This window comes from Sarcophilus harrisii, chromosome X (assembly GCF_902635505.1).
Source record: "Sarcophilus harrisii chromosome X, mSarHar1.11, whole genome shotgun sequence".
Classification (NCBI taxonomy): Eukaryota; Metazoa; Chordata; class Mammalia; order Dasyuromorphia; family Dasyuridae; genus Sarcophilus; species Sarcophilus harrisii.
Genome location: NC_045432.1, coordinates 613,995 through 640,388, shown reverse-complemented (window position 1 = coordinate 640,388; position 26,394 = coordinate 613,995). Strand labels below are relative to the sequence as shown.

General features: G+C 37.6%; 1 protein-coding gene across 5 annotated transcripts in view; it reads left to right on the top strand.

The window, feature by feature from the left end:
• Positions 1-3,082: 3,082 nt before the first annotated feature.
• LOC100921739 (E3 ubiquitin-protein ligase RNF166-like) overlaps positions 3,083-26,394 on the top strand; it is a 36,584-nt gene continuing 13,272 nt past the window's right edge. Inside the window, exons 1-2 of one of the 5 annotated variants that reach the window (XM_031945213.1) lie at positions 3,083-3,390; positions 4,466-4,602. The gene's annotated coding sequence lies outside the window, so the exon portion shown is untranslated. The other 4 variants (XM_031945214.1, XM_031945216.1, XM_031945215.1 and 1 more) reach the window with 4 other exon arrangements.

Sequence of the window (26,394 nt, the reverse complement as noted above, 5' to 3'; positions counted from 1 at the left end):
GCTGTACCCTATCAAGGGAGCTTTTTCTTTCTGCAAGCCTTTCATAGAAGGCTTTTAGTTAGAAGCCAAATTTCAGTTCTGCAACTCCAGAAATAACCATTACTTATCAATTAGTATTGAGTAAGTTTGACAGCAGATGTACAAAACAATTAGTGCCACAAAACTTAAAGATTAGTCTCAAAGACCCTGGAGGCTACTCAAATGTTTAGCAGTTTCCTAATTTTATAACTATTTCTGTAGCCCCAAAGTGAAATAGCCATTCAAAGCTAAAATGATGAGCTGATAAATTATAGTTGACTTTGCATCGAGGATCTCAAATCCACAGCTTACTTAGGGATAGTTCTAAATGAATTTAAGCAGAATGATGGAAAATCAATTTGAAATATTCACTCTAACTGGAATGAGATCTTTTTCAGAATTAATGTGAAAGGAAAAATATTTATAATGTTTTTATGGCAGAGATGTATATCAGTGGCAAAATATTTATAAAATATACAAAAGACTTTTTCTATCTTTCCTCATTCAACATGAACTACTTGAGTTGCAAAAGTTTATGCAAGAACCACCAGTTTTACAGTGATGAATAGATTATTAGTTGGATACAATTTTGCCTCAATTTCCTCAATTTGAGGAATCTCATATTCCGTGGCCTATTTATTTGGAGGGAAAGGGAAAAGATCTTAAGGTCCAAGATTCCCAGATTTCTCCAAGCCACCTGGAGGAAGTCTGTCTAGAGAGGGGGCGGGGAAATATCTCTTGAAGAGAAGCTGAAAGAGCCATACCCTTCTATTTACTTGGGATCCCCAGATTGACTCCAGGACATGGGGAGAGGGTTTTGGGGAACTTAAAGTGCATCAGAGAGGCTGGACCTAATCACAAGTTAGAGGTCTTTAATCAAGGCCTTTATCTTTTTATCAAGATCTTTGACCTCTAATCTCTCCTCTAAGGAGAGAAGTTTAGAGAAGCTTAACTAAGGAAAGGTTCCCGTTAATTTGAATCACAAAGACCAACTGTCTGGGACAGGCAAAAAATGCAAGCAAAGAGATAGGAACAGTCCAGAGAAAAGTGTGCTTTTTAAATCTTAGATGGACAGATATTACACTAGTTCCCTCTGCAACATTGGGGACGCAAATAGCTCTAAAAACTCAAAACCCTACTCTTACGCATAGAGGAGATATGCATTTTACTCCTCTATTTTCAGGTTCATTACTCCAGACCCAGTGAGCAGATTGGTTCCCAGCTGTGACACCCCCTCTTTGGATGAGAAATAGGAAAACATTCGAGTTCGCCTGTCTTATTTGTCAAGAAGGCCAAGGGTTTTGAGCACCAAGTGACGTGCGAGCTATGGTGTGGGTTTGGGCACCCAAATGATGGCAGGCCCCCCAAACTGGAGTTCAGTCATATGAAGAATCCACACTGGCCGTTCTTTTTGGCAAAAGGTAGATTTATTTAGGGGAATAGGTTACAGATAAAATGAAGGGCCACAACAGACACCGGGAATAAGAAATATGAAATAGAGGGGAAGAGCACAGGAAAGACAAGCTCCTCACCGGAACTCACAATTACCCAGTAGAAAGGGAGGACTCCATGAGGTTGGGGCACACCCCAGCTGGCAGGCCAAATCCTAAAAGGGACCTAGCACCCTAAAAGATTCAGTTAGCTGTGGGGGGAAGTGGGGTTGGAGAGCCTAGTGGAGTTGGGGGAGATACCACATGGCATGGGGGAAGGGGAAAGAGAGTCCTGGAAGAGTCACCCAAAAGAAGGCAGAACCAGGGGATGGCCCCTAAGTAGATTTTCTAGGGGAAATCTAACCCCAGAGGCATGACAGGGATTTCTACATAGGGTGGGTTTCTGGGTTTGACATAACTTGGATTTCAGACCGGAGTGGACCGTGTAGCTGAACTGATCTCTAAGCAGAACTTTGTCCCTTGTCCCTCAGGGACAAGTTCTTTCTCGATTCCTTTGCTAATTACACCTAACATTTCATCAGAATGAGATTTAATTCCTTGTTTGGGAAGTCTGGGACTGAGAAGTCATATAGTTGGGAGGGTTTGGTTGAGCAGCCAGAGGGACAGTGGTTAATTCTGACCCTGACTCCCCTCTGAGGAGGAGGCAGGAGTGACCACGTTTGGCCTGTGACATTTGTGTTCATGATTTTTTATTTTTATTTTTTTCCCTGAGGCAGTTGGGGTTAAGTGACTTGCCCAGGGTCACACAGTAGGCGGTGTTAAGTGTCTGAGATCACATTTGAACTCAGATCCTCCTGACTTCAGGGCTGGCGCTCTAACCACTGCATCACCCGGCTGCCCCTTCTGCTGGGCCATTTGTAAAACAAGACCTGACCAAGGCAGCTGCTGGACGTTCCCTGCCATGAAGGGAACCACTGATCATCGCCAGTGCTCCTCTCTCCACCCCGGGGGAGCTGCTGCCAGCTACCAGGCTGGGGGGCTGACGTCCCCGTGACACCTCACCTTGCCAGTCATAACCAACAGGGGTTTTCAAAGTCTTGGCTTTGTGACCTTTCCGATCTTTTATCTAGTGATTTTGGGGTTTTGTGAGGCAATGGGAGTTAAGTGACCTGCCCAGGGTCCCGCAGCTAGGAAGCGTTAAGTGTCTGAGGCTGGATTCGAACTCGGGCCCTCCTGACTCCAGGGCCGCCTATCTTATTGATGACAATATTTATATCTTTTGCCCTTGGGATTCCTTTGCCCGTATCCCCATCCATTTGGTATGTTGCCTCATTTTTGTTCCTTTGTCTGAGGAAATGATCTCATTTCTATGATTGGCCCTCGTCACTCTACCTACTCCGTCTACCTTCCCCCCACACCTGGGAAGTGCCTCGGCTCCCTCCTCCCCACGAGCCTCAGGAGGGGCGGACCCGCCTGCCTCCAAGGAAAGGAGGCGGAGGAAGAAGAACACGCATGGGACGCAAAGAGGAGGAGACTCCGGTTCATTTACGGCTAGATCCTGTTCCGGAGTCTACCACCTCCCAGCAGTTTCGGTCAGCGCCGGGGCTCGGGGCAGTCCTTCAGGGCCGAGGCCCCGCCTTTCGTGACGGCTCCCGGTTCCTCCCCTTGGCGTCTGGCCCAGCCCGGCCACTGCTCCAGGTCAGCGCCCCCCCTCCAGATATAACTTCCGGGCTCTTCGCTGAGGTCACCGGGTTCTAGTTCCGGGGCTTCCTGACATTCGCAGGGGCCAGGGCTGCATCCATCCAGGCCTTCTCCTCCTCGTCTTCGTTCCACTCCGGGCTGAGTAGGGGGAAGCCATCCCCCCGGGGCTGAGACCTAAGGGCTGTCGTCTCCCACCCCTCATCGCTTGACGTCACAGGGCCCTGCCCCCCGACCCCTCCTCCGTCGTCACCACCTGCTGTCCCATTACGGACAGAAGGAGGTAAGCCCCACCTCCCTGTGTGACGTCACACAAGGCCTCAATTAACTCGCATTTTCTTAATATCTGGTATATGTTGATATAAAATTGCATGTCAGCTCTTGCAGGGCGTCTTTCAGGCTAAAGACTTTGTCATTTTGGTCGCGGTGTCCCCTGCTTAGCTCGAGCTTCAGAAATGCTTTGAGCATTTAAAATTATGTCACGGCCCTCTGGCGACATCTAGCGTCCAGAGTGAGAACAGACAAGGAGGGCATCAGCCTTGCCTTTTGGCCTAGCCAGGTAATAGATTTTTCTATCCGACCCCGGTATTCGCGCTGAGCCGCTTAAAACCCCGGATTTCCCGGATAGTCATCGACGCGGCCGAGCGCGACGGCTCCGTGGGGGGCGCCCTTCCTGGAGTCCGCGCGGAGGGGGAGGGCCGCTAATCCGGGGGAAAATGGCTGGCGGGCCGTCGTTTGCGTTTTGATTACCGAAGGGAAGGAAGGCCGCGCTCAGCCTGACCGCAGCCGAACTCGGGATCTGGTCCCCAGCCCCAAAGCCCCCAGTCACGCCCGCTTCCAGCCCCTCCGTCGTTTCCGAGAGGTGAAGCCCCCGCAACCTCCCCGGGAACCAGGCCTCCCCCGCCCCTCCCGCCCCGCCGCGGCCCCCTCCCTTCCAGCTTCCCTTGATGCTTGCCCTTCCCCCACTAGAGGCTCCGCTGTCGGAGGCCGGGGACTGCCCCGCCCTACTCGGTGCTCCTTACAGGTTTTCCCCGTCTCTTCTCCGTGCTTCTTGTCTCTGTCTCTGTCTGTCTGTCTCCTTTCTCATCTCCCTCCCTCCCTGTCTCTCCCTCATCTGCCCCCGCGCTTGTCTCTATCTCATTTCTCATCTGTTTCTTTGTCTGTCTGTCTCTCTCTGTCTCTCCATTTCTTGTCCCCCTTTTGCAGTTTCTCTCCTTCCCTGTCTTACTTCCTCATCTTCCCCCCCCCCATCCTGCTCCATTTCACTTTCTCCCCCCCACACCCTCAGCCCCCATGTTCAATCAGTTGCCGAGCCCTGTCGTTGTCATCCACACAACGTCTCTGGCCTATCTCCGCAGCTCTCCAGTCATCCAACATCATCCCTTTTCACCAGGAATATCGGAATAGCCTCCTAGTGGGTCTCCCTGCCTCCAGTCTTCACCCGGGCTATCGGAATAGCAGTGGATCTCCCGGGCTTTCCTCTCCAGGCCTCTCGGTAATATCATAAAGCTACAAAAGATAGATTTGGGCTTCATTGTGTGGGACCGTAAGTGCCAATCCCAGGAACTTGGATTTTAACCCAGCAGCAGCAGGGAGCCACTGGAGTTTATTGAACTGGGGCAGTGATGTGGTCAGAGCTGCATTTCGGAGAATCACTGGTACTTGTGCAAAAGATAGATTAGAGAGGGGAGACAAGTGAGGCTGAATGTCCTGAGCCAGGCCAGTTCTTGGGAGCGAATGCAAAACGGGACACCCCGAGATGGGTCATTCGGCATTTAAGGAGAGGGGATCTCATGATCCGGAAAAGAGAAATGACATTAAAGAATGGCTGACGTTGGATAAACTGCACATTGATTCAGCCTAGTAAAGCTCTCTTGCTTTACTAATTGCCCATCAAGGTCTGCCAACCAAGCCCCAGAGAGAGGTTATTTTCTACTTAGTTCAGCAGAAAGTAATGTCCACAGTCAGAGCCTTTAATTTCCTGAAGGAGTTTTATGTCTCTTGTTAGTTTTGACACCTTTAAAGGAAATCATTTATTTAAAAATAATCATTTTAACATCATCATAATTTTCCAGTTTCCACCCTGCTTCTCCCAAAGAACCATCTCATATAACATTTTTAAAAGATTAAAAAGCAAAAGAAGTCAGCATAGCTGCCTTCAGACCCAAGTCTGAAAGTTACCATGTGCAACATTTGAATACCTACAAACAAGTGTGCTGGGGATGCCTTCTCAATTTTTTATTCAATCTATTCTTGTTCTTTATAATATTAGCTCAGCATTCCCTTTTGATTTCAATTGACATTGTTGTAATCTTTGTATATATTGTTTTCTTGGCTGTTTTTGCTTCATTCTTCACAATCGGTTCATGTGAATCTTTCCATGGATCTCTGTATTCATAACAGACATCATTTTTTTTTCTTTTTACAGTATACTCATATTCCATTACACATGGACCACAGTGTTTGCCCATTCCCCAATCCACGGATATCCACTTTGTTTCCAAGTCTTTGCCATCACGAAAAATGCTGCTATAAGATTCTGGTATATGTAGAGACTTTCTTGTTTTCAGGTACCTTTTTGAGGCATTAGACTTCTAAAACAAAGCTTCTTAAACTGTGGGTTGTGACCCCATATGGGGGTCCCATAACTCATTGTAGAGGTCACAAAAAACTTGGCAACAGTAGAAGGTATCAAATATTGCAAGATTGAATTGTTTATGTAAAAATAAAGAAGCCCATCTATTTCATTAGTATCCAATTTCCCTTTCATCTTTAATAGTAAAATTATATGTGTACCAAGGAATTGTTTTAAAATAAATTTCTTTATGATTTATTTTCAGTAAATGTTTACCTATTTTTTATACTTATGTACCCAGGGTCACATAAAAATTTCTTGGCAAACAAGGGGTCATGAACGGAAAAAGTTTAAGAAGGCTTCTTCTAAGAGAATCTCAGGGCTAGAGGCTATAAACATTTTGTCTCTGTTTCCAGAATGGTTATTGTGATTCACAGTTCTACCAAGAGTGCAATACTTTACTTACAGCAGTAGGGAGAACACGCCTCAGATTTCTCTGTTGTCATCTTTGCTAGTTTGCAGAGTGTGAGATGAAAATTCAGGGTGGTTTTGATTTTCAGTTTTCTTCCTATTAGTGATGTGGGTAGCAGAGAAAATTGAACCTTTTTTTTCTGTCTGTAGTTCTGTCTTACCCCTGAACCTGTTAGTATTGTTGCCCTACCTGGGTCCAACCCCGTCTTCTACTGAGACAGTAGGCACAGTCCTGTCTATTAGGATGGGGTTACAAGAGATAGAAACATGAGCCTTTTCTGTTACTAGCCTCACCATAGTCCCCATTAAGAGATATCGTATTCCTACCCTGCAACCCCCTATCAATAAGCCTGGTCCAATCCTGAGATACCCTATCCCCAATTCACCTTCTGCCCAAATTGAAACCTGGGACAGTACGGTAGACCCTCCTTGATTTGTAAATGTCTGGTTCTTGTTCTACTTTATTTCTGCCGCCGTTTTAGCCACAGTGATTTGTAGTGTTATTGGAGTTGTTGATAATGTACAATTCTTTTGAAAACATTTTGTTTTTCATATCCTTTTACTACTTTTCTTTTGGGGAATAGCTTCTGGTGTCAACTGTTGTATTGCCATATGTGAAATGTATTTATGTATATACATACACACATATATTTATAAATTTACATATATATGTATATGTAGATGTGGTAATTGATTATATAGCTTAGATACCAAATTTTTTTTTTTTTTGTAATTAAGCAATTAGGGTTAAGTGACTTGCCCAGGGTCATACAGCTAGGAAGTATTAGTGTCTGAGGCCAGATTTGTACTCAGATCCTTCTGACTTCAGGGCTGCTGCTCTATTCACTGCACCACCTGGCTGCCTTGATAGCAAATTCTTTTTTCTTTCTTTTTTTTTTTAAACAATTTTTTATTATAGTTTTTTTATTTACAAGATGTATGCATGGGTAATTTTTCAGCATTGACAATTGCAAAACCCTTTGTTCCAATTTTTCCCCTCCTTCCCCTCAGCCCCTCCCCCAGATGGCAGATGGACCAAAACATGTTAAATATGTTAAAGAATAAGTTAAATGCAATACAAGTATACATGTCCATACAATTATTCTGCTGTACAAAAAAAATCAGACTTTGAAATAATGTACAACTAGTCTGTGAAGGAAATCCAAAATGCAGGCGGACAAAAACAGAGGAATTGGGAATTCTGTGTGGTGGTTCCTACTCATCTCCCAGAGTTCTTTCCCTGGGCGTAGCTGGTTCAGTTTATTACTGCTCTATTGGAACCGATTTGGTTCATCTCTTTGCTGAGGATGGCCAGGTCCATCAGAACTGGTCATCATATAGTATTGTTGTTGAAGTATATATTGATCTCCTGGATACCAAATGCTTTTCAAAGAAATTTGATAGCAAAAATTTTTTTTCTGTTTCAACTGCCTCCCTTCTCATTCAATATAAATTAATTTTTTGTTAGAGAAGCTTTTCAGTTTCATTTCATCAGGGTTATCGGTTATATCTTTTGTAATCACCCCTCTCCCTGCTTTTGTTAATAATCCATTTCCAATCCAGAGTTATGCGAGGTACACGATCCATTTCTCTTCCTTTTTTTTTTTTTTTTTTTTCAAATTTTATTTTTAATAGTACAATCTATAACATTAAGTTCATGTATCTGGTTAAAACATATTGTGGATTGTCTAATTTCTGTCAGATTGCCTTGCAGTTTTCCCAGAAATTTATAGTCAAATAGGGAGTTCTTTCCTAATTAATTTATGTTTTCTGATTTACCCAGCACTGGTTTATTGAGTTCCTTTGCTTCTGACTCTGCTTTGTCTAGTCTGTTCCATTGACCTACCCAATTTTTAGCCAATACCAAACAGTTTTGAGAATTTCTGCTTCATAATATAGTTTAAGGTCTATAATTGTTATTCCCTCTGTTTCGCTACCCTTTTCAAACTTCTCTTGATATTCTACATCTTCACTTTTTCCAAAAGAATTTTATTATTTTTTCAAGTTTTGTGATAGATATTTTTTGATATCTTGATCAGAATAGCATTAAAAGTTTAAATTAATTTGATAGTGCAACTAGGGCTCCATTAGTGTGAGTAAATCTTTTGAAGTGATTTTGTTGTTGTTGTTATTCAGTTTTTTTCGGGCATTTTGGACTCTTTGTGACTCCATTTAAGGTTTTCTTGGCAAAGATACTGGAGTGATCTGTTATTTCTTCTCCAGCTCATTTTATAGATCAGGGCCTCTTAAACTTTTCCCACTTGTGACCCTTTTTCTCCCAAGAAATTATGTGACCCTGGCTATGTAAGTATACAAAATTAGCTACACAGATCAAACGTTTACTAAAAAAAAATTATAATTTCACAACTCCCACATTCACTTGCAAGATCCCCACTATGGTCATGACCCACAGTTTAAGAAGCTATGTTGTAGATGAGGACACTGAGGCAAACAAGGATAAGTGACTTGGCTAGGATCACACAGTAAGTATCTGAGACAGGATTTGAACTCTCAAAGAGGAGTCTTCCTGACTCCAGGTCTGGTACTCTGGGCACTGTGCTGCCACTGCTATACTTCATTATAAAAGCTATCCTTTCTTCATTGCCATTGAAGAAAATACCACTGTAGGGTGAAACAATACTGTCTCCATTGGTCCCTAGTCTTAACCTTCATCCTGTCTCTTGTGATGTGATTAAGAGTGTACACAGGTCATTTGGGGGAGTATTTTATCTGAATTCCTATTTACATGGAAGGCATTCATTTCTTGCTTCACTTCATAAATCAAAGATTTAATTTAACTCTCTTCTTCCTCCTTTAATGGGGAATAAGTTGTCATAGGTCCTAAATTCCAATAAAAACAGGTTTGGGAATGAGCCAGCATACGATACTAGGATTTGGACACATGATGGGATCCTAAAACCATATCCTAAGACTATCTGCTGTATTGGCCAGCAGCAGGGAGAACATGCCTCAGATTTCTCAATGAGCTGCAACTTCATTTTTGACACCAGAAGTGACCAAAGCACCATGGTATTTCCCTCCGAAACAAATGTTTAGTAAGCAGTTCTTCAGTACCTACTGTATATCAGGGCTGGAGAGATTAAGACAAAAGTTCCTGCCATCTTACTGCAAAGAACATGTTCTTTAAAAGAGAAGTAGAGAAAAGGGGGTGAACAACAGATAGGTTTTAATGTTATATGTTAATTGTGACAAACCTTGGGAACTAATTAGATATTGGAGCTGAGAAATGCTGAGGATCATAGCTAGATAGCTAACTAGATAGACAGGCAATAGTCAATAAGAATTGATTAATTTTCTGCAATGTACCAGGCAGTGACAGTTTCAGGTCTCAGAAAGCTTACAATCTAATCTTATAAGCAACATATTCAACTATGTACAAAAAGAAATTTATGTAAGAAAAATTGGAGATAATTAGCAAAGAAGTAGTACTAGCATTTGGGGGCATCAGCAAAGGCCTATAGAAAAAAGTAGAACTTTACAGCAGTCATTGAAACCATTTGGTACTGGCTTAGAAATGGAGTAGTGGATCAATGGGATAGTTTAGGTTCACAAGACATGATAGTCAATGATTATAGCAATCTAGTGTTTGATAAACTTAAAGACTCTAGCCTCTGGGATAAGAATTCACTTTTTGACAAAAATTGCTGGAACAATTGGAAAACATTATGGTAGAAACTTGGCATTGAATAACACCTAATATCCTATACTGAGATAAGCTCGAAATGGGTTCATGATTTAGATATAAAAGGTGGTATTTATAAGCTAATTAGGAGAACAAGGGATAGTCTACCTTCCAGATCTGTGGAGACTGAAGGAATTTGTGTCCAAAGAAGAACTAGAGAGCATTATGAAATGCAAATGAATAATTTTGATTATATTAAATTAAAAAGTTTTGGTACAAACAAAACCCCAGTGCAACCAAGATTAGAAGAGAAGCAGAAAGCTGGGGAAAATGTTTACTTACATCTAAGGGTTCTGATAAAGGCCTCATTTTAAAAATATATAGAGAATCGACTCAAATTTATGACTGCAAGCCATTCTCCAATTGATAAATGGTCAGAGGATATGAACAGTTTTCAGACGAAGAAATGAAAGCCATTTCTGGTCATATGAAAAAGTGCTCTAAATCACTCTTGATCAGAGAAATGCAAATTAAGATAACTCTGAAATACCACTATACACCTCTCAGATTGGTTAAGGTGACAGGAAAAGATAATGACAATTGTTGGAGGGGATGTGGAAACTGGGACACTGATGCATTGTTGGTGGAATTGTGAATACATCCAGCCATTCTGGAGAGCAATTTGAAACTATGCTTAAAAAGTTATCAAACTGTGCATACCCTTTGATCCAGCAGTGTTACTCCTGGGCTTATACCCCAAAGAGATCATAAAGAAGGGAAAGGGACCTGTATGTGCACGGAGATTTGTGGCAGCCCTGTTTGTAGTGGCTAGAAACTGGAAACTGAATGGAAAATGGTTGAATAAGTGGTGGTATATGAATGTTATGGAATATTATTGTTCTATAAGAAACGATCAGGAGGATGATTTTAGAGAGGCCTGGAGAGACTTACAGGAACTGTAAGTGAGAAGAACCAGGAGATCATTGTACACAGCAATAACAAGATTATATGATGATCAATTTTGAGGGATGTGGCTCTTTCCAACAGTGAGATTTTTTCAGACCAATTCAAACTACTTGTGATGGAAAGAGCCATCTACATATGGAGAGAGGATTATGGGGACTGAATGTGGATCAAATCATAGTATTTTTACTTTTTGTTGTTGTTGCTTTTTATTTGCTTGTTTTTTTTTTTTTGTCTTTTGTTCTGATTTTTTCTTCTGCAGTATGATGAATATGGAAATATGTTTAGAAGAATTTGATATGTTTAACTTATATTAGATTGCTTGCTGTCTTTAGAGAGCATGAGGGAAGGGTGGGAGAAAAATTTGGAACACAAGTTTTTGCCAAGATGAATGTTGAAAACTATATGTGTATTTGGAAACAAAAAGCTATTTTAAAAAAAGAAAGTAGGATTTTAGCTGAGATTTGAAAGAAGTTAAGAAATCTAAGAGGTAGAGATGAAGAGGGAGACTATTCCAGCAGTTCGGAGATAGGATATGAAAATGCTCAGAATTGAGAGATGTAGTCTGAGGAAGATCAAGGTTTCATTTTATCTGATTGCCCTTGGGGGAGAGGGAATGGTATAAGGAATAAAGAGACTTGAGAGAGAGAGATGAATGGCATTTGGTTAATAGGTGATGGATAGATGATAGATGGATAAAGAGGTAGGAAAATGGATAGAATATTTATTAAGCATATTTATTAAGTGCCAGGTATTGAATTTAGAACTGAGCCTAAAAATATAAGCAAGCAAGACATTGCCTGCATGTAATGGGAACCAAAAAGGATGGGTGAAGAACATGGTTTAGAGCTGGTAGCTCTCTAAACTACAGAGTATATGCTTGGATTCAATTAAAAAATGCTATTAGAGAAACAAACAAACAAAAAACCATTAACTACTTGGAGGATTATTTATTGTTTATGATTGGGCCATAGTGAGGTAATCAAAATGAAATTACTGCCAGGGTTAATTAGCTTTTGATGGCTATAACAGTGACACAAGTAAAGGGATGCTTTGTAGAAACAAAAAGATATAGGATATCAAAGGAAATAAGGAAAAATGGAAAGAAGGGAGAATTGGGTGGTCAAAGCTCAAACTCTATTATAAAGCAGTAATTATCAAAAATATTTGGTATTGGCTGGAAAAAAAAGACGACTAGAGTAGACTAGAAAATGAGAACTAGAAACAATGGCACTTTATAACTCTGTGCTTGATAAACATCAAAATATAAAACACTTAGGAATGAATGCCTTTCTTGTTAAAAACAAGACAAAAACCTGCCAGGATAACTAGAAAATAATTGAGTAGAAATTAGGCTTAGATTAACAGGTTACACTATGTTTCCCAATAGGTTCTAAATTGATATATGAAGATGTAGATCCTAGTTGGAGGACAGCTTCTTGTTATGTTTTTTTGGCAGACACCAGGATCTCTTATGGCACTAGGATGCTGCCACTCATTCAGAAAATGATTCTAATTATGTGAAGTCTTAAATAATGGTCATTAAAGTATGTTTCCTTGAATCAGCCTCCTTCCATATTCAGTACCCGATGCGATCTTGGCTCAGAACCTGTACTAGTGTAACCCTCAAGGCACAATTTTGGTATGAGTGAATGGGTCCAAAAATAGGTTTCTTACATCAGCTAGAATGTCATAGTTGGGGCTAGTTTATGTAAAATTGTGGTGAAAGTGATGCTAAGTCTTTAAAATACTAGTATAAATGATATTAGATCTGATACAATGGTAAAACCACTTTCATCATTTCTGGAAAAGTACACCAGGATGGGTCCTATGCAGCCTTTGTAACTTTGGTAGCTTCTTCCTCAGGATTTAATGTTTTGCACTTAGCATTCTTTGGGGCTATTTCCCCCTGCATTTTCTTTCTTTCTTTTTTTTTTTTTTTAAATAGCTTTTTATTGACAGAACATATGCATGGGCAATTTTTGCAACATTGTCCTATGTGCTCATTTCTGTTCCAACTTTTTCCTTTCCTCCCTCCACCCCCTCCCCTAGGTGGCAGGCAGTCTCATACAGGTTAAATATGTTATAAGTATATCTTAGATACAATATATGTGTGTGGATCCGTACAATTCTCTTGTTGCACAAGAAAAATTGGATTCAGAAGGTAAAAATAACCTGGGAAGAAAAACAAAAATGCAAGTAGTCCACATTTATTTCCCAGTGTTCCTTCTCTGGGTGTAGCTGATTCTGTTCATCATTGATCAATTCCTTCTGCATTTTCTTTTAAAATTCAGATATTCTTCTCTGAAAGTTTACTCTGTTTCTAGTTATTTAAATGTACAATCCATTCTCTTTTGCAGACCTATTTAGAAGACTCCAGAAGTCTTTTAACTCTAGTTTCTCTAGCACTTTGTTCAGCTTATTTTTCCATTTATGTTTCCGCTAGACTTAGCCAAAACTTAGAAAAGGATATTGAAATCTCTGGTCATTGTTGCATTACTCTCTATATCTCTGTGTAGCAGCTTAGTGATATTTGTTTTATAAATTTGGACACTAAGGCATTTGGAGCATAAAAGTTTGCTAATCACATTGATTTGTTGTCTATGATGTAGTTTCACAGAGACATAGTTTACTTGTTTATACTTTTTTAGCTTTCGAATGTTTCTTTTTGCTTTGCTATGTGCCACGATTGTGACTACTACTTTTTTGGATTCACTTTAAAAATGAGAAATTTTTTTCCAGCCCCTACTTTTATTTTGTTTATGTCTTCATTTTTAATGAATTTCTTGTAAGAAAAAGATTGTAGGGTTTTCTAAAATTCAGTATCACTTTTTCATTTTGCTGAATTTTTAAATTTGTTCACTTATAGTTATGAGAAGTTAGGTTTATAATTTCCTCTTTTTGTCTTTAACATTGAGTGTTTTAAAAACTAGTATTATTTTCCCTTGTCTGTTTTTAAACACAGTATTGTGTTCTTTCCGTTAACTTTAGCTTAGTTTTTTTTTAAAGGTGATCATACTGCCATTGGTTCTCTTACCTATATCCCTAATTTCCCCTGCCCTCATTTGTTATTTCTGTATTTGTTCCTTTTTCTTTCCTATGATTATCTGATTATATAGTTTTTCTGTCCTTTCCCCCCCCCCCCTCAGTCAAGCAGATTTACCCTTCCTCTACTACTTCAGCTAGTCTTGTTTATCATTTTTAAATTTTTAATGTTTTGTGCCCCTTTCCAGAGAGGGTTCTTCTCTATTGTCTACTTTCTCTTTCTAATATAGACCCTCATTATTTGGTTCATGATCCCCATAATTATCTAATGTCTGTCTACCTGCCTCTTTCTCTCTGTCTCTCTCCTTCTTCTCTTCTCCCCCCTCTCTGTTTTTTGTGTTTCTCATGCTGTCAGAACTTTGTGTTTTTTTTTTCCTTTTTTTAAAGCTTTTTATTTTTCAAAATACATGCAATACAATTACAAATACAATTCTTCAACATTAACCCTTGCAAAATCTTGTGTTCCAATTTTCCCTCCCTTTCCCCATTCCCTCCCCTAGATGGCAAGTAGTCCAATATATGTTAAACATGGTAGAAATATATGTTAAATCTAATGTATGAATATATATTTATACAATTATTGTGCTGCACAAGAAAAATCAAACCAGTAAAAAAAAGTATTATTTTGATTATTTTGCAATCAAGCAATAACAAAAAGTGAAAATGTTATGTTGTGAACCACACTGAGTTCCCACAGTGCTCTCTCTGGGTATAGATGACTCTGTTCATCACTGAACAATTGGAACTGGCCTGAATCATCTCATTGTTGATGAGAGCCACATCCATCAGAATTGATCATCATATAGTTTTGTTGTTGAAGTGTATAATTAACTCCTGGCTCTGCTCATTTCACTCAGCATCAGTTCATGTAAGTCTCTCCAGGCCTTTCTGAAATCATCTGCTGTCAGAACTTTCAAGATGTCTATTCTGACCTCTGAGGAATTTCAGTCTCCACCTTGTAGAGACTCATTCCTAGATTCTCCTTTAGCACTATCCCTCAGAACAATGTCAATTTCTGCTTCATGACATCCATGATTATTCATCTCATCATATAGCTATACCTTTCCCCTATTTACTTTTTCCCATTTGCCTCAAAATATTGGATTCATGCTATCCCACTGCTAATTGACCCTAAAAGCTCCAACTCCCTTCTTCCAAAGTAGGACGTGTGTCCTTTCCAAGTACCAGTTCCCCCAGACCACACCCAATGCAAGGGCTCTATTTTCCTTCACAGACTATCTCTTTACCCATAGGAACATTTATTCATTGAACTCCCTCCCACCAGCAAAGCAAGGTCTCTTTCCTTCCCCACCTTTTCAGTCCTTTTCCTCTTTCTCACCCATTCCTCTTCAAACTCTTCTTGAGACTGCAGATGTCACTTTCCCTCAGAGCTGGAATTCAATTTGACTTAAGACATACCATATTCTACTCTATTCCCTAATAATTCCTCCTTCATACACCTTCCCATTTTGCAATAGAGTCTCATAAAAAACTTTGATTCAATTATTGTTCTGTAAGAAATGACCAGCAGGATGAATACAGAGAGGCCTGGAGAGACTGACAGGAACTGATGCTGTGAAATGAGCAGAACCAGGAGAACATTGTACACAGCAACAACAAGACTATATGATAATCAATTCTGATGGATGTGGCTATCTTCAAATAATGAGATGATTCAAACCAGTTCCAATTGTTCAGTGATGAAGAGAGCCATCTACACCCAGCGAGAGGACTGTGGGAGCTGAGTGTGGACCACAAAATAGCATTTTCACTCTTTTTGTTGTTTGCTTGCATTTTATTTTGCTTCTCTCTCTCTCTGTTTTATTTTTTTTTTTATTTTACTGGTTTTATTTGATTTTTCTTATACAGCATGATAATTGTATAAATATGTGTGCATATATTGGATTTAACATATATTTCTACATGTTTTTAAAAACTCCAACTTTGATTCATGTAGGTAGTGTTACCCCAGTCTATCCATGATGTCCCAAACCTGCCTTATCACTGCTCCCTCTACCAAATTTTGATCTTCACCTGTGTCTCCTTGTGTACATTTAGAAAGAAGCCTTACTTAAAGCCTTTCTTCTTACAGCAGAGACCACTTTCCTGTCCCTCTGTTGTTTTTTGCTGCCTTTATATTCACCCCTCCTGTATTTCTCTTGTCTGAGGTATGAGAAGCAAATAATCACTTCAGATCTGATTTTCAGTCTAAGAATGCTTCAAACACCTCTTTATTATTGAACATCCATCTTTTGCATTTATGGCTAAGCTTAGATTTGCAGGATAGGTCTGCATCTTTTGCTTTTTGGAACACATTACACCATTGCCTCATACCAGTTCTGATAAGTGTAATGATAATAATACAATAGTATTCAGATTTCCTTTCCTCTGTATTTGAAGGTATTTCACCTTATCACTTGCAGAACTTGGACTTTTTCCGTTAGTAATGTTTTGTTTTTCTGAAGTCAATTTAATTTTTTTTTTTTGGCTGAGGTAGTTGGGGTTAAGTGACTTGCCTAGGGTCACACAGCTAGGAAGTATTAAGTGTCTGGGGCAGGATTTGAACTCAGGCCCTCCTGACTTCAGGGTCAGCACTCTATCCACTGAGCCATCTAGCTGCCCCTGGAGTCAAAATATATATTTTTTTTCCCTGAGGCAATTGGGGGTAAGTGACTTGCCCCGGGTCATACAGCCAGGAAGTATTAAGTGTCTGAGATCAAATTTGAACTCAGGTCCTCCTGATTTTAGGGCTGGTGCTCTATCCACTGTGCCACCTAGCTGCCCCCCTGAAGTCAATTTTTAAAGTTAATGACTACATGTTTTAGAATTTGCAGCTTTGTTTTTGTTTTGTTTTTCCTTTTCCTGGAGGTGATACATGAATTCTTTCAATTGATATTTCCATTTTTGTGTCCAGAAATTCTGGGCAATTCTCTTATATTACTTCTTACATTATGGTTTTCATGTTTTTTGTCTTCTCCTAGTCTTTTTGGAGACTTGTGATTCATATATTATCTCTACACAGCCTATCTTGGAAATCAGTATATTTTGCTTGCATAGTGAGAACGTTTTTAGTTATTGCTTTTGCCTCTGCTCTTGTTCTACCTCATCTTTCCCCTGTGCATTTGCAGTCCCCATTAACTAATCACTTAACTGGTCTCAGGCATTGTTCTGGGCTTTGGGAATAGACATATAATAAACGAAATAAAATGACCCCTGTTCACAAAATCTAATACATACTGTTTGTGTACCTGAGGAAGTTTGATAGCAGGGCCTGGGATGCAAGTGGGAGTGGCTCAGTGCAGCCCATCTCTGCAGGTTTCCACAAGGCAGAGCCCATGGACTCTTCCTGTATCAGAAGACTCCCATATATTTTCGGGCCTAGTGTGTTGTTCCCACCGGCTGGTTGGGGGTGGAGTCAATTAATGAGCTGTTAATTCCTTAAGAAACTAAGTGCTTTGACACTGGAGGGCTCCTGACATAGTAATCCGTGAAACTTGTCCAAAAAACTGACGTTTGATGTAGGCGGACTAGCTGTCTGTTTAGAAAGGACAATTTTAGAGACACATGAAGTGCTCACTTTGTCATCCTTAAGTCTCTCTACCACTGACATTAAATTCTGCTTGTTCACTACAATGTAGTTGGAAAGGCCTCTGGTTTGGGATTTGGAACCAGCAAGCCTGGCTCTCTGTCTAGTTCCTTTCTTGGATCTCCTTTCGTTGTCTTAGCTAAATAAGTATCAAACATTTGTTGCAGTGTGAGAAGAGGCTGAAGAAGGTAACCTGGGCAGAGTCTCTACCTATTTGGGAATCCCTGATCTAGGACTGACCTCAGGCAGAATGCAGTATACTTTGAATACCTTTCAACTCTACTCCCTTTTTTCTAAAATAACTGGTTTGTGTCTGAGGCTTATTGAAGGGAGATGAGGGAAGGGGGGGAGATGGTTTGCAACAAAATTTACGAAGCAGGAGAGAATCGCAACATGGACTACAGTAAAGAATTCACAGACCAGTTTCTGAATCCTTAGTGGGAATATGGAGGCTGGTTTAGGAGGAGTTCTGAGTGCGGGCATTAAGAAATATTGGCGACTCTAATAGTATGTTGTTTACAAGAAACACATTTAAAAATGAGAGCTACACACAGAGTTAAAGGCCTGGAGCAAAATTTATTCTATTTGAGCTTTTGCAAAAAACAAAAACAGTTGTAACAATCATGATCTCAGACAAAGTTAAAGCTAAAATAGATTTAATTAAGAGAGATAAACAGAGAAACTATTTTATAATAAAAGGCACCATAGAAAGTGAAGTAATATCAATATTAAACTTTTCCCAAATAATGTAGCATCTAATTTTTTGCTACTGGTTATTTTAAGGAAAACTCCATTAAATCCTACATTCTCTAGTGTTTTTAATAGGAATAGATGTTAGTTTTGATCAAATGACTTTTCTGCATCTATTAAGGTAATCATATGATTTCTGTTAGTTTGGTTATTGATAGTCAATTATGCTAAGTTTTCCTAATAGTGAACCAGCCTTCCTGGTATAGATCCTACTTGGTCATCATGGGGATGACTTGCTGTAATCTCTTTGCTAATATTTTATTTAAGATTTTTGCATCAATATTCATTAGGGAAATTGGTCTGTAATTTTCTTTCTCTGTTCTGACCCTTTAGGTATCAGCATCATATCTGTGTCATAAAAGGAAGTTGGTAGGACTCCTTCATTCCCTATTTTTCTAAATAGTTTGCATAGTATTGGAAGTAATTGTTCTTTAAATGTTTGGTAGAATTCACATGTAAATCCATCTGGTCCTGGGGATTTTTTCTTAGGGAGTCGGTTAATAGCTTGTTCACTTTCTTTTTCTAAAATGGGACTATTCAAGCAATTTACTTCCTCCTCTGTTAATCTGGGCAGCCTATATTTTTATAGGTATTACTCCATTTCACTTAGGTTATCAAATTTATTGACATACATTTGGGCAAAATAACTCCTAATTATTACTCTAATTTCCTCTTCATTGGTGAGAGTTCACCCTTTTCATTTTTGATACTAACAGTTGATTTTCTTGTCTTTTTCTAATCAAATTAACTAAAGAAGTATGTTTTGTTTTTTCCATAAAACCAATGTAATGCCAGAGAAACGGAGGCAAGACAGATACTGGTTTTTAATCATTTTAGTTGTGGAGAGTTTAGACTAGCTAATCAAATGGGACTCATGTCCAAAAATCACTTGACCCCTAAGCAATTGAGGCAGAGACCTTTTATTTTTATTTATTTATTTTTTTAGACACTGGGTGGGCAGACAAGCCTTACTTCCAGGAAAGGATCATAAGTCACACTTATGTGTGTCACACTAAGAAGGTCTAGGGCAGGAGACAGTGAGGCAAGGGGCAATACTCAAAAGGAATTATTCCAGCAAGCATTTGAGATAAGGTACCTAGAGTTTTATGACTCAATGGTCTGTCAGGACCTTCAGTCTTAATGGCAAGGAACAAAGGAGTGGGGCTATAATAATTTTATTCAGGGCGTAATAATTCAGGGAAACTGAGGCATACATAACACCAACTCTTAATTGTGTTTATTTGTTCAATAGTTTTCTCTTATAATTTTATTAATCTCCCTTTTTATTTTCAGAATTTCAAATTTGGTATTTAATTGTGGGTGGTTTTTAATTTTTTTAATAGCTTTTTTAGTCATGTACCCAATTCATTGATCTTCTCTTTCTCTATTTTATGCAAGTAAGCATCTAGAGATATAAAAGTTCCCCCAAGAATTGCTTTGGCTGTATCCCATAAATTTTGGTATGCTGTCTCATAATTGTCATTCTCTTGGATAAAATTATTGATTGTGTCTTTGATTTGTTGTTTTATCCATTCATTCTTTAGGATTAGATTATTTAGCTGATGAAGGTGGCCCAGCTGTGCCAGACCTTAAAACTGTATTATAAAGCAGCAATCATCAAAATCATTTGGTACTGGCTAAGAAATAGAGTAGTCAATCAGTGGAATAGGTTAGGTTTATAGGAGAAAATAGTCAATGACTATAATAATCTAGTTAATGACTATAGCAATCTAGTGTTTGACAAACCCAAAGACCCCAGCTTTTGGGATAAGAATTCACTATTTGACAAAAACTGCAGGGAAAATTGGAAACTAGTAAGGCAGAAACTAGACATTGAACCACACCTAATACCATATACCAAGATAAGGTTGAAATGGGTTCATGATTTAGGCATAAAGAGTGAGATTATAAATAAATTAGAAGAACATAGGATAGCTTACCTCTCAGATCTGTGGAGAAGGAGGGAATCTGTGTCCAAAGAATAAATGGAACTCATAATTGGACATCTGATAGATAATTTTGATTATAAGTTTAAAAGTTTTAGTACAAATAAAACTAATGTAGACAAGATCAGAAGGGAAGCAATAAAATACATTTAAGTGTCCTGATAAAGGCCTCAAATTTATAAGAATTCAAGCCATTCTCCAATTGATAGTTAAAGGATATGAACAGACAATTTTAAAACTATTTCTAATCATATGAAAGTGTTCCAAATCACTGTTGATCAGAGAAATGCAAATTAAGACAACTCTGAGATACCACTACACACTTGTCAAATTGGCTGAGATGACAGGAAAAAATAACGATGAATGTGAGAGGGGATGTGGGAAAATTGGGACACTGATACATTGTTGGTGCAATTGTGAATGCATCCAACCATTCTGGAGAGCAATTTGGAACTATGCTCAAAAAGTTATCAAACTGTGCATACCCTTTGATCCAGCAGTGTCTCTACTGGGCTTATACCCCAAAGAGATTATAAAGAAGGGAAAGGGACCTGTATGTGCACGAATGTTTGTGGCAGCCCTCTTTGTAGTGACCAGAAACTGGAAACTGAATGGATGCCCATCAGTTGGAGAATGGCTGAATAAATTGTGGTATATGAATATTATGGAATATTATTGTTCTGTAAGAAATGACCAGCAGGATGATTTCAGAAAGGCCTGGAGAGACTTAAATGAATTGATGCTGAGTGAAATGAACAGTACCAGGGGATCATTGTATACAACAGCATCGATATTATATGATGATCAATTCTGATGAACGTGGCTCTTTCCAACAATGGGATGATTAATGCTAGTTCCAATGATCTTGTGATGAAGAGAACCATCTACACCCAGAGAGAGAACTGTGGGAACTGAATGTGGATCACAATATAACATTCTCACTCTTTTTGTTATTGTTCACTTGCATTTTGTTTTCTTATCCATTTACTTTCTTTTTTTCATCTGATTTTCCTTGTACAACAAGAGAATTGTATAAATATGTATAAACATATTAAACATGTTAAAATACATATGTTAAATCTAATATGTTTATATATATTAGATTTAACATATGTATGTTTAACATGTTTAACATATATTGAATTGCTTGCCATCTAGGCGAGGGGGTGGGAGGAAGGAGGATAAAATCTTAAGACACAAAGCTTTGCAAGGGTCATTGTTGTTAAAGTACCCAAATTACCATGAAAATAAAAAGCTTTATATAAAAAAGGATAAGATTATTTAGTTTGCAATTCATTTTTTGTCTATTTTTCCCTGGCCCTTTATTGCATGTAATTTTTGTTGCATTGTTATCTGAAAAAGATGCATTTAGTATTTCTGCCTATCTGCATTTGATTTTGAGGTTTTTATGCCCTAATACAGGGTCAATTTTTGTGTAGGTTCCATGTATCATGGAGAAAAAGATATATTCCTTTCTGTGTCCATTCAGTTTTCTACAGAGGTCTATCATATCTAACTTTTCTAAAATTTGGTTTACCTCCTTAACTTCTTTCTTATTTATTTTGTGGTTCGATTTATCTAGTTCTGAGAGAGCAAGGTTGAGATCCCCCACTGGTATAGTTTCTTCTTGCAGCTCTCATAACTTCTCTAGGAATTTGGATAGTATCTAAGGAAAAGTTAAATGAATTACAGGTAGAAATAGATAGTATTATAATAGTGGGGACTTTACTCTTCCCCTCTCAAAAGTAGATGAATCTAACCAAAAAATAAATAAGGAAGAAGTCAAAGAGGTGAATAGAGTTTTAGATAGGCCAGATGTCATAGATATCTGGAGAGAACTGGATGGGAATAGAAAAGAATACACCTTTTTCCTCAGCAGCACATAGTAACTTTACAAAGATCAATCATATATTATGAAATAAAAATTTTATAGTTAAGTGAGCAGAAAAGCAGAAATAGTTAATGCATCCTTTTCAGATCACAATGCAATAAATAATTTGTTTTAAATATTTTTTTCCCTTTTTTTTTAAGGTCCCCTTTTTAATAAGGGATCATGGAAACACAGGATAAAAACTAATTGGAGACTATAAGTAACCTAATTTTAAATAATGAGTGAATTAAAGGACAAATTGTAGAAATAGTAAGTTCATGATAATGCTATGAGATATAGCAAAAGCAGTAACCAGAGGAAAATTTATCACTTTACATATTTATATTAATAAATTAGACAATGAGCAGACCAGTGGACTGGATATGCAATTAAAAAAAAAAAACTAGAAAAAGAACAAATTAAAAACTCTAGTTAAATACTGAACTGGAATTCCTTAAAACTAAAGGCAAAATTAATAAAATTGAAAGTAAGAATTGAAGTAATAAACAAGACTAGGAGTTAGTTTTATGGGAAAAATAGTAAAGTAGGTAAATAATTAGTTAATGTGATTTTTAAAAATAAAACTAAATACTAAGATAAATATTAAAAATGCAAAGAGTAAATATCCCACTAATGAAGATAAAATCAAAGCAATATAAAAATTATTTTGCCCAGTTATATGCTAATAAATTGAACTGTTTAAATGGAAAAATATTTACACAAATGTAAATTGCCTAGATTTGGCAGAAGACACAGTAGAATGTCTAAATAAACCTATTTTGGAAAGAAAAAGTCAAATGCCATAAATGAGCTTTCTGAGAAAAAGAAAAGCATCAGGACTACACAGATTTACATTCTACTAAACATTTAAACGCCAACTAATTCCAATATTAAGTAAATTATTTGGAATAATAGGCAAAAAAATAGGTCCTATCAAACTACTTTTATGAAATAAATATGGTATTGGTATCCAAACCAGGAAGAGCCAAAACAAAAAAATATAGACTCTTTTCCATTAATGAATATGGATACAAAAATTCTAAATAAAATACCTAGGAGACGTCAGCAAATATAACAAAGATTATACATTGTGATCAGGTGAGAGTTATACCAATAATACAGAGATAGTTTAGCTTAAGGAAAAGTATTAAGATAATTGATTGTATCCAAAATAAAAGTAACAAAAATCATGATTATTTCATTAGATGCAGAAAAGCCACAACACTCATTCCTACTAAAAATACTTGACAGTATAAGGTATAAATTTTTTTTTCTCCTTAAATTGATAAGAAGTATTTACCTAAAACCATCAACAAGCATTATTTGTAATGGGAATAAACTAAAAGCCTTCTTAGTTAGATCTGGAGTGAACCAAGGATGCTCTTCGTCATCAGAATTATTTTGTTGTATTGGAAATACTAGCAAAAACAATAAGAGAAGAAAAAGAAATAGAAGATGTCAGAATAGGTAGTGAGGTTGTAAAACTGTTTGTGTAGAGAATATGATGATATACTTGGAAAATCCTAAAGACAACTAAAAAGTTAGTTGAAAGAGTAATTTTATTTTATTTATTTATTATTAAATAATTTTTTATTGACAGAGCCCATGCCAGGGTAATTTTTTACAACATTATCCCTTGCACTCACTTCTGTTACGATTTTTCCCCTCCCTCCCTCCACCCTCTCCCCCAGATGGCAAGCAGTCCCATATATGTTAAATATGTCATAGTATATCCTAGATACAATATATGTGTGCAGAACCAAACAGTTTTCTTGTTGCTCAGGGAAAATTGGATTTAGAAGGTAAAAATAACCCGGGAAGAAAAACAAAAATGCAAGCAGTTTACATTCATTTCCCAGTGTTCTTTCTTTGGGTGTAGCTGCTTCTGTCCATCCTTGATCAATTGAAACTAAGTTAGATCTTCTCTTTGTTGAAGAAATCCATTTCCATCAGAATACATCCTCATACAGTATCGCTGTTGAGGTATATAATGATCTCCTGGTTCTGCTCATTTCACTCAGCATCAGTTCCTGTAAGTCTCGCCAATCCTCTCTGTATTCGTCCTGCTGGTCATTTCTTACAGAACAATAATATTCCATAACATTCATATACCACAGTTTACTCAACCATTCTCCAATTGATGGGCATCCATTCATTTTCCAGCTTCTGGCCACTACAAACAGGGCTGCCACAAACATTTTGGCACAGACAGGTCCCTTTCCCTTCTTTAGTATCTCCTTGGGGTATAAGCCCAGTAGAGACACTGCTGGATCAAAGGGTATGCACAGTTTGATAACTTTTTGGGCATAGTTCCAAATTGCTCTCCAGAATGGCTGGATGTATTCACAATTCCACCAACAATGTATCAGTGTCCCTGTTTTCCCACATCCCCTCCAACAATCATCATTATTTTTTCCTGTCATCTTAGCCAATCTGACAGGTGTGTAGTGGTATCTCAGAGTTGTCTTAATTTGCATTTCTCTGATCAATAGTGATTTGGAACACTCTTTCATATGAGTGGTAATAGTTTCAATTTCATCATCTGAAAATTGTCTGTTCATATCCTTTGACCATTTATCAATTGGAGAATGGCTTGATTTTTTATAAATTAGAGTTAATTCTCTGTATATTTTGGAAATGAGGCCTTTATCAGAACCTTTGACTGTAAAAATGTTTTCCCAGTTTATTGTGAAACAGTAATTTTAACAAAGTAGCAGGATATAAAGCAAAACCACATAAATTATCAGCATTTCTATATATCACCAACAAAACCCTGCAAGATGAGTTAGTAATTTTAATTTAAAATAATTGTAGATAGTAGGAAATACGTGGGAATACAGTGACCAAAGGAAACCCAGGAATTTTATGAATAAAATCATAAAAAACTTTATATACAAATAAATTCAAATTTAAATAATTGAATGAATATTAATAGTTCATGGGTAGGCAGGGCCAATATAATAAAAATGACAATTTAACCTAATCTATTCAATGCCATCCCAATTAAATTACCACAGTTTTATTTTACTGAGTTAGAAAAATAAAATAATAACAAAAGTCATTTGGAAGAACATAAGATCAAGAATGTTAAAGAAACTAATGAAAAAAGAATGTAAAGGAAAGATATTAATTAAACTATGTTATAAGGCAGTAATTATCAAAACTATCTGATACTAGCTAAGAAATAGAGTATACAGCAGCAAATAACTATAATAACCTTATGTTTGACTCATGTAAAAACTTAAGTTTTGGGGATAAGAATTCGTTATTTAATTTAAAAAAATTGTTGGGAAAGCTGGCAAGCAGCCTGGCATTTAGGCATAGACCAATATTTTATAGCATTTACTAAAATAAGGTCAGAATGGATACATGACCTAGATATGTAGGGAGACATCATAAGAAAATTAGAACATGGAAGATATTTATGTATCAAACTTATGGATAGGTGAATAATTTATGAACAAACAAGAGATAGAGAGTATAAAGTGGATAATTTCAATTAAATTAAATTTAAAATTGTTTGTAGAAATAAAACCAATGTAGCCATAAGTAAAGCAGAAAATTGGAAGGGGGAAATTTATGAACAGTTTTTCAGATAAAAGTCTCATATCTCAAGTATGCAAAAAACTTTGTCAAATCTATGACAAATATGACTCAATCCCCAATTGATAAATGGTCAAAAGATGTGAATAAGCACTTTTGCTAGTGAAGACATCAAAGCAATTTATAGACATATGGAAAGAAAATGCTCTAAATCTGTATTTATTAGAGAAGTGAAAATTAAAACAATGTTGAGATACAGATTTACATCTTTCAGAGTGGCTGAAATGATACAAGGGGAAAGTAACAAATGTTGGAAGGAATATGGGAAAACTGGGAGACAATCTGGAATTGTACCCAAAGAGTTATATACCTTTGACCCAGCAATACTACTATTAGCTGTCTTTCTCAAGATGTTCAGGGAAAAAGGAAAAGAAACCTGTATGTTCTAAAATATTTAGAGCACATCTCTTTGTGGTGACAAAGAATTGGAAAATGCAGGGATGCCCATCAATTGGGGAATGGCTAAACAAGTTGTGATATATGATGGTGATGGAATTCTGTTTTGCTCTAAGTAATGATAAGCCCAATGATTTTAGGAAAAAACCATGGAAAGACTTGATGAAATATTGAAACAAGCAAAACAAGAAAATATTATATATAGTAACAGCAATATTGTTTTAAGAACAGCTCCGAATAACTAAGTCATTTTGAGTATTATAAATACTCAAATCAGCTACAATAGATCTATAAAGGAATAGGCTATTGCTTTCAGAAAAAAAAAAAACCCTGATAAATAGAAGTATATATAGTATGATTTTACATATATGTGAATATATGTGTATAATAGAGCCATCTCTAAGGTGGGATGGGGAAGGAGGGGAAAATATACAAAATG